The following is a 6,357-nucleotide window of genomic DNA, read 5'->3' on the forward strand; positions in this document are numbered from 1 at the left end:
AAACACCCCGAGACGAGGGAACACAACAGGCCCGTGCACAGATCCCGCCCCCCACCCCTCCCGGACGACCCCTCGCCACCCCCCCCCCCCCCCCCACACACACACGGCCTTGTCCTTTGCCTAGCAGTGTCTCTGGTCCTCTGTCTCTGCGCCACCACCCCTCGCACCCACAGGCCACACCCACACCCACACCCACAGCGGCACCCTACACACCACACGCATACCCGCACACACACCCCGCCTGCACACCGCACACCCACACATCCCGTACCCAGACACACCCACACCCAGCCCGCCGGCACACGCCACACACCACAAACTCCCCCAATTCCCCCCGGCCCCCCCAACTACCTAGTCCTTGGCCCGGCTGTGACTCTCCGCCTCGCCTCTGTCTCTGCCCACACACCACATGCTGAGGCCACACGCACCCAGCCCCGCCCCCAACGCCACAATTACACACACCCACCCGCCCCGCCCATAAATTCCCCGCGACGACTGCACACACCACGCCCCTGTACACATCCCACTCCCCCACCCCTCCCGCACGCCCCCTTCCCCCTCCCCCCCCACACACACTGCCTTGTCCTTTGCCTAGCTGTGTCACTGGGCCTCTGTCTCTGCGCCACCTCCCCCCCCCCCCACACACACACACCGGCCACACCGACACCCACACCCACACCCACAGGGCACCCCACCTACCACACGCAGATCCGCACACACACCCCGCCTGCACACCGTGCACACACACATCCCGATCCCAGACACACACTCACCCAGCCGGTTCGCACCCCGCCCGCACACACCACACACCGCACACTCCTCCCCTCCCCCGCCTCCGCCCTCACACACACACACTGCATTGTCCTTGGCCCGGCTGTGACTCTCCCCATCTCCTCTGTCTCTGCCCACACACCTAATGCGTAGACACACGCACCCCTCCCGCCGCCAACGCCACACACACCGCCTGCCCATAAACACCCCAACCCCCGCACACACCGAGGCCCCACACATACCCCGCCCCCCACCTCTCTCGCACCCCCCCACCCACACACACACTGCCTTGTCCTTTGCCTAGCAGTGTCTCTTGTCCTCTGTCTCTGCGCCACCACCCCTCGCACCCACAGGCCACACCCACACCCACACCCACACCCACAGCGGCACCCTACACACCACACGCATACCCGCGCACACACTCGGCCTGCACACCGCGCACCCACACATCCCGTACCCAGGCACACCCACACCCAGCCCGCCGGCAGACGCCACACACCACAAACTCCCCCAATTCCCCCCCCCCCGCCCCCCCAACTACCTAGTCCTTGGCCCGGCTGTGACTCTCCGCCTCGCCTCTGTCTCTGCCCACACACCACATGCTGAGGCCACACGCACCCAGCCCCGCCCCCAACGCCACAATTACACACACACACCCCCTCCCCATAAATTCCACGCGACGAGCGCACACACCACGCCCCTGTACACATCCCACTCCCCCACCCCTCCCGCAAGCCCCCTTCCCCCCCCCCCCACCCCACACACACACTGCCTTGTCCTTTGCCTAGCTGTGTCACTGGGCCTCTGTTTCTGCGCCACCTCCCCCCAAACACACACCGGCCACACCGACACCCACACCCACACCCACAGGGGCACCCCACCCACCACACGCAGATCCGCACACACACCCCGCCTGCACACAGTGCACACACACATCCCGATCCCAGACACACACTCACCCAGTCGGTTCGCACCCCGCCCGCACACACCACACACCGCACACTCCTCCCCTCCCCCGCCTCCGCCCCCCCCCCCCCCCCACACACACACACACTGCATTGTCCTTGGCCTGGCTGTGACTCTCCCCATCTCCTCTGTCTCTGCCCACACACCTAATGCGTAGACACACACACCCCTCCCGCCGCCAACGCCACACACACGGCCTGCCCCGCACACACCGAGGCCCCACACATACCCCGCCCCCCACCTCTCTCGCACCCCCCCCCCACCCACACACTGCCTTGTCCTTTGCCTAGCTGTGTCTCTGCGCCGACCCCCTCCACCACAACCACAGGCGCACCCTACGCACCGCACGCATACTGGCACACACACGCCCAGCCCGTTCGCACCCCGCCCGCACACGCCACACACCACACACTACCCCCCCCTCAACCATACACACACACACTGCGTTGTCCTTGGCCTGGCTGTGATGCTCCACCTCTCCTCTTCTCTCGCTCTGCCCACACACACACGCTGAGGCCACACGCACCCAGCCCCGCTTCCAACGCCACACCCCCCCCCCCCGCCCATAAACACCCCGAGACGACGGCACACGACACGCCCGCGCACACATCCCGCTCCCCCACCTCTCCCGCACTCCCCCTCGCCCCCCCCCCACCCCACCCCACCCCACCCTACCCCGCACTCACACACTGCCTTGTCCTTTGCCTAGCAGTGTCTCTGGGGAGAAATAAGTATGAACCTTTCAGATGAATCCTGTGAACCTTGAGTGACATCAGTGCCTTTCTTGATCGGGACTCACGACACCCTCACCCTTTAGGAATGCAACTTTATCCGGAGGGTGGTGCCTGGTTTCACAAAAAAACCCCTTGGAAAACGTGAGTGCTTTGGGGATCAGAACAAAGGATCATAAAATGTCAGCAGGCCTCGTGGCCAGAAGATGATGGAAAACCCTTAAGACCTTCCTTGGAGGGAAAGCAGCTGATTTTGAGAAAGGTCAGGATTGCTGACCCCCGCGTGACTCTGGATTCATCCCTATGTGTAACAAAAGGTTAGAAGCAAGCCTAAAAATCAAAGAAATGGGATCAGTTTCTGGAAAGACGGATTCCCCTCTGTCGTTTCTCTCTTGCTCCCCGTTTTTCTGGCTGAATTCGCATCTGCAGCATGGATGCGATTCCTCGTAAACCAAGTGATTCCGCCTCTTTTTCGCCACTAATATTTCCTACGACACGATCCGTTTGTAATCTCTCTCTGTATATCTATAATGAATTAACTTTTTTCCTAGGACGCCGATTCCATCCCCACCCTCGAATCACCCTGGATCCACCAGGGCTGGACCCCGGCGTCGGTCGGTCGGTGCGTGCTTGCGTGCCTGCGTGCCTGCGTGCCTGCGTGCGTGCCTGCGTGCGTGCGTCGGTGGGTGCGGGCGTGCGGTCAAGAAGGCTCCCCTTCCCCCTCCCCCACCCCCCCACCCCCTCCACCCCCTCCGTCTGTCCGTCCGTGCGTCCGTCGTACCTCGCCCAGAGACGTTCCCGAGAAGTGTTGGCGTGTCCCGCTTTCCTGTCCACGTCGGTGACTGAGCGGAGAAACTGCGCCCTAGGATGGGCCCCCCCGTCTGGCAACGAGTCCCTGCCGGTCTCCCTCGGAGCTTCTATGCCGAGGCCGGCTCTCTGGACAGTGGGTTGGCTGTCGGGCGCCACCTGCCTGTCGGTCGCTTTTTCAGATGGCCCTGCGGGGGGACCACGGATGGAGCGGGCCGGGCCGGCGAACTCTTGAATGCCCTGGGGCTGTGGAAGGAGGCTGTGTGGGAGCGGCACCTTGGGCCAGAGGTCCATGGGGAGCCATTGGGGCTTTTCTGCTTGGGACGGGACATCTCCTTTGGGAAACTTCATCGATTTGGAGAACAGCTATTGGAACCCCGGGGAGGTGACTTTCTGGGGGCTTGTCTCCCCTGGCGTGGGGGGAAATCTTCCTTCTCCCGCCAAGGATTTCAAACAGAGCCACGACAGATCACACGGATCCACTTGCTCCAGTCAGGTTCAGGGGCAGAACGCGAGGACCCAAGCTGGCCTGGTGACAGCGAGTCGCCAACCCCGCCCCCCCTCCCCCCCCCCCCCCAATCTCGGAACACTCCCCTGTCTGCCTGGCCAAAGACAAGTGCTGGCTGGTGGGGGCAGACTCACATTTCGTGGGAGTGGTCTTGATGGCGGAGGTGCTGAGTGAGCTCAGAAAACACAAGCAGATGATGCGGGATATCCATCCGTGCACGTGATCCTCTGCCTGACTGGATCTGTCTCTGCCCGCCCACCACACACACCACACGCAGACCCCACCCCACCCCACCCCCCACACCATGCCCATACCACACACCCACTGCGTCGTCCTTTGCCTGACTGCGACTCTCTGCCTCTGTCTCTGCCCGCACCACCCGCAGGAACACCCTACACACCGCACGCATATCCGCACACACACCCCGCCTGCACCCAGCGCGTGCACACACGCATCCCGGACCACCCCCACCCCCCTCCCCACCCCGCCACATGCACACGCGCACACACACACGCACACATACCCCCAGCCCGTAGGCACCCGGCCCGCACACGCCACACACCGCACACCGCACACCACACACTCCCCCCGCTCCCCCATACACACACACACACACTGCCTTGTCCTTTGCCTAGCAGTGTCTCTGGTCCTCTGTCTCTGCGCCACCACCCCTTGCACCCACAGGCCACACCCACACCCACACCCACACCCACACCCACAGCGGCACCCTACACACCACACGCATACCCGCACACACACCCCCCGCCTGCACACCGTGCACACACACATTCCGAACCCAGACACACCCACACCCAGCCCGCTGGCACACGCCACACACCACAAACTCCCCCAATCCCCCCCCCACCCCCCCAACTACCTAGTCCTTGGCCCGGCTGTGACTCTCCGCCTCGCCTCTGTCTCTGCCCACACACCACATGCTGAGGCCACACGCACCCAGCCCCGCCCCCAACGCCACAATTACACACACCCCCCGCCCCGTCCATAAATTCCCCGCGACGACTGCACACACCACGCCCCTGTACACATCCCACTCCCCCACCCCTCCCGCACGCCCCCTTCCCCCTCCCCCCCCACACACACTGCCTTGTCCTTTGCCTAGCTGTGTCACTGGGCCTCTGTCTCTGCGCCACCTCCCCCCCCCCCCCCCCACACACACCGGCCACACCGACACCCACACCCACACCCACAGGGGCACCCCACCTACCACACGCAGATCCGCACACACACCCCGCCTGCACACAGTGCACACACACATCCCGATCCCAGACACACACTCACCCAGCCGGTTCGCACCCCGCCCGCACACACCACACACCGCACACTCCTCCCCTCCCCCGCCTCCGCCCTCACACACACACACTGCATTGTCCTTGGCCTGGCTGTGACTCTCCCCATCTCCTCTGTCTCTGCCCACACACCTAATGCGTAGACACACGCACCCCTCCCGCCGCCAACGCCACACACACCGCCTGCCCATAAACACCCCAACCCCCGCACACACCGAGGCCCCACACATACCCCGCCCCCCACCTCTCTCGCACCCCCCCCACCCACACACACACTGCCTTGTCCTTTGCCTAGCAGTGTCTCTGGGGAGAAATAAGTATGAACCTTTCAGATGAATCCTGTGAACCTTGAGTGACATCAGTGCCTTTCTTGATCGGGACTCACGACACCCTCACCCTTTAGGAATGCAACTTTATCCGGAGGGTGGTGCCTGGTTTCACAAAAAAAACCCTTGGAAAACGTGAGTGTTTTGGGGATCAGAACAAAGGATCATAAAATGTCAGCAGGCCTCGTGGCCAGAAGATGATGGAAAACCCCTAAGACCTTCCTTGGAGGGAAAGCACCTGATTTTGAGAAAGGTCAGGATTGCTGACCCCCGCGTGACTCTGGATTCATCCCTATGTGTAACAAAAGGTTAGAAGCAAGCCTAAAAATCAAAGAAATGGGATCAGTTTCTGGAAAGACGGATTCCCCTCTGTCGTTTCTCTCTTGCTCCCCGTTTTTCTGGCTGAATTCGCATCTGCAGCATGGATGCGATTCCACGTAAACCAAGTGATTCCGCCTCTTTTTCGCCACTAATATTTCCTACGACACGATCCGTTTGTAATCTCTCTCTGTATATCTATAATGAATTAACTTTTTTCCTAGGACGCCGATTCCATCCCCACCCTCGAATCACCCTGGATCCACCAGGGCTGGACCCCGGCGTCGGTCGGTCGGTGCGTGCTTGCGTGCTTGCGTGCCTGCGTGCCTGCGTGCCTGCGTGCCTGCGTGCGTGCCTGCGTGCGTGCGTCGGTGGGTGCGGGCGTGCGGTCAAGAATGCTCCCCCTCCCCCTCCCCCACCCCCCCCACCCCCTCCGTCTGTCCGTCCCTGCGTCCGTCGTACCTCGCCCAGAGACGTTCCCGAGAAGTGTTGGCGTGTCCCGCTTTCCTGTCCACGTCGGTGACTGAGCGGAGAAACTGCGCCCTAGGATGGGCCCCCCGTCTGGCAACGAGTCCCTGCCGGTCTCCCTCGGAGCTTCTATGCCGAGGCCGGCTCTCTGGACA

The sequence above is a fragment of the Capricornis sumatraensis genome, chromosome 2, assembly GCF_032405125.1.
Source record: "Capricornis sumatraensis isolate serow.1 chromosome 2, serow.2, whole genome shotgun sequence".
NCBI classification, from domain to species: Eukaryota; Metazoa; Chordata; class Mammalia; order Artiodactyla; family Bovidae; genus Capricornis; species Capricornis sumatraensis.